Raw genomic sequence first — 3779 nt, forward strand, 5'->3', positions numbered from 1 at the left:
GTGAGTGTCGAGGAACACCTACTTGACGGACGTCGATACACAGCGCCCTCTACTGGGAAAAATAATTTCCGAGGCCAGCAAGCTGGAGATACAAATATCATAGATAAGGAATACGTCGGAGGACACAATCCCTTCAAAGTACTTGCTTGGGTGTATGGCCCTCCGTGGATAGGCACATTCGGTCCTCTCTAAGCACTTCTGTAACAGAAGGCAGAGTGGGATGCCCAAATTACTAGACTCCAGAAGTACTTTTACAGTCCTTTATTTCCAAATACAATCCAACACAAGATCACACAAACAGTCAGGAAAAGTCTTAAGAATGTCGAAATGACAGCTCTTACCATTGTGTCACTGCGGGTTGGCCACATCTTCTCTAGATATATGCAGGCGTTGCAGGGATCCTGTACCCTAAGCTATTGAAACACAACAGTAAACCAGTCCAAATCTGACTTGACTTCATAAAGTCTTTCCAGAATCCACCTGTCTGTCACCTCCACCAGATATAGGTACATCTCTAGTTAATATAAGGTTTGAAGCTCGAGCCAGAAATCCCGGCTGTTTTCCAGGCCCCTCCTCCACCTCCACACATGCACCCCTGGATGTCTCTTCTTGTATATTCCTCATTACACGGAGGTGCCTGCCTGGGACTCGTTCCTCTACCCTCAACTTCCACTTGCCATGTGCTAAGCAGGCAAACTCATTCCTGCTAGTTCTGCCTGCACCTTCTCCAAGTTTTACAGCCTGTTCCTTGGAGCACTCACCTCTTGATACTACCACCTCCTCCAATTCTATGTCACCTCCTCTAGATATTAATATGTCCTTATCCAAAAAACAGAAATATTCACTATGGTGAAAAGACTGCTCCAGCCAGTCTTGCCTTGGATTTCTGGTCCTTGTCTGTTGCAGTGAGGTGTGTGGTATGTGTGTGTGTGTAACGCTAAATCTAATATTTGTATTTTATTCTTTTTATTTATTTGTTAAATGGTATGTCTTAAACCTTCTACAAAGACACCAATATTAACAAGGTATTGTTGGGAAGGAAATGAGCCTGTCCCACCGCCCTAGCCACAAGATGCGTGGGCAAACTCCATCAAAGCCTAGAGGAGAACCCCCCCCACATTGCACGTGTAAAGAGCCTTATAACCGAGATTTAGATGAATAACATTGACCACATCCTCACACTAACACTCCATTTTGTATCAAGCCTAGATGGCATTTTATTTTCTAGGCCCAAAAACCACCACTGTGAGGCTGCAGCACTCACATCCCCGCCCTCTCACAAAGAGGGACCAAGTCATCAACATATCAGATCTGCTCCACACGAGCCTTCTTCCCACGGAAGTCCATCCATTCCCTGTCTCAATGTTGCAAATATCTAGTATCATTTCACAAAGAATGAGCTCTGCGGAGAGCGTGAGACAGAAACCGGCCCCAGCACAAATGCCCATCCAGCTCCACTAAACCGCCCGTGCCCCCTCGACCCCCAACTCGGCAGGCCAGAGACCACCTGGCCTCTCTGTCCCGATCCCCATATTCCTTTCATGCCTATAACCATCTAACCCCTGGTTCCTGCCCATTTCAGATCACCCACCACAGACCTAATCCGGTGCAGCAATATATTTCCCTAATAGCAACACACGTCTGTTCATATCATGACGCACCAGGGAAGGCAGGCAGCAGATCAAACCCTTGGGGGAGAAACGTGGGTGCCGATTTGCGGTATTAACGAAGCCCTGAATGTGGAGGTCGGAATGCCTATATATTATTCTCTTTCTTCACAATACCCCTTTCACATGATGCTCAGGTAGCTGCCATTGTTCATGAATTGTCGGCTCCTGTTGTTTAGCTTAGATAGTCAGAATGTATGACTCTCACAACCCGGCCTTCACCGCAGGGATGAGCCCAGCTGACCCACATGCAACAAGATCAACTGGGAAGCTGCAGCCAATTAGAGACTGGCATCCAATATAGAGCGGGCCTATCTATATGTATATCCCCCACCAACCAGCAACATGACTTTTGCCTTAGACTAAATCGTCACTGATGATGCGTTTGCCCTTTTTAATGCGCTGCCCTTGTAATTTTTGGGCAGAGAACTCTCGGGTGGCGGAGTTCTTTGCTGGCATACTAATATTATATAAACTTTGTTTTCCTTGCAATCTTTCTCTCTTGGCCTCATTCCCTCACGGGGTGTTTAATTATTGGGACACGTGTTTGAGGTCAGTGCCCTCATTATGCACAACAATTACAATATACAAAATGTCTAAAATAACACTGTCTGATGTCACCTGGAGCTACACTTTCAATACAAAGATGATTGAGGGCTTCAATGCAATCAATTATTCTATAAAATCGACATATTATCTGAGGCCTGTCCTCTTCCCACTACTTCATATGTTGTCAAAGCATTCAAGTGAAATTGCATTAAAAAGTTCATGTAACATCTGCTTGGAAACTTCCCTAGACCAGAAAGCAATGCACATTTTCCAGCAACATTTTTTTGTCAATAATTATAATTATCACCACAATCATATTTTCCCATTTTTTTCTTCAATTCCAGAAACAAGATAGCCTCATTACGAGTCGGCGGGTATGGGAATTACAGTACTGGTAAGCTTGCCGGTACCATAGTTCCCTGATCAGCAGACTACGAGTTGTGCTCGCGGGTGCCTTTCTGCTCGCTAAGTCTGGCACACAGGCACTCGCGAGCACAACACATCGGATGCACTTGTACCATTCATGGATGGTGCCGGTGCATCCGGCTTCACCATTCCCATTGAGCCCTATAGGGCTCGAATGGGAATGGGGAAGAATATTTTCCGGCGCCGTGGAATGGGCAATTACCAAGTCCGCCGGGGTTGTTACACCTCGGCAATTGCCCATTCCAGGGCGCCGGAAAAAACTACTCTGGTGGCAGCCGTGCCTCTAACACAGGCACGGCTGCCGCCAGGGTCGTAATGAGGCCCATTATCTAAATTCTTATATTTAAACTCTTACACTTTTTCATATATTTTCTTACAGAAATGTGACTGTACAAATAGGGAATTTCCCTCGATCTGACGGATTTTCATATACAATTTTAGCTTTTCAACATGGCCACAAAATTCTACCCTAATGACCTCAACAAGGCTGGATGCAGACAAGGTTAACAATGTTTCCAAATCAGACGCTCCCAGATTTTCAACTTTAAAAGCAGGAAAAATGTCTTTCCCATTCGATAAAATAGGTGCTAGCTTTTGAAAATATAATAGAAACAAGAGGGGAAACATAAAACCACAATTTTGAGCATAACACCTCTTAAAAGCAATCGCCTTTGGTAAAAATGTGTTCCTGATGTTTAAAGAATTAATAAGGAGGAGGGAACGAGTAACCCAATAGCACAGTCGCACAGCGGTGAAGACCTGCTAGGAAGCTCCAGCACACACGCAGAAGAACTTTGAGTGCAACTGTATTTCTCGCAGGTTGCCATGGCAGAACTCCGGCTGACCTGTTTTGAAGTGGGGGTGGGGCCTCTGATATGATATTATATGATATGGCATTTATAACGCGCCTATACACAAGTGTTTCAAGGCCCGACGAGGCAAGGGGGGGGAAAAGGGAAAACAGACAATAATCCTACCAGGCCAGGTGTCATTCAGATCGCGCAAGTGCATGGGAAGGGGGGAAGAAGGAAAAAGTGAAAAGTGCAGGGGGGGAGGGAGAGGGGAAAGTGCAGTACATGGGAAAAGTAGAATAAATAAGATAAATAAGACAGCCAGCTGGTGGCAAGTGCAAGGAAG

This window comes from Ambystoma mexicanum, chromosome 14, assembly GCF_040938575.1.
Source record: "Ambystoma mexicanum isolate Mex_15411 chromosome 14, UKY_AmexF1_1, whole genome shotgun sequence".
Taxonomy (NCBI): Eukaryota; Metazoa; Chordata; class Amphibia; order Caudata; family Ambystomatidae; genus Ambystoma; species Ambystoma mexicanum.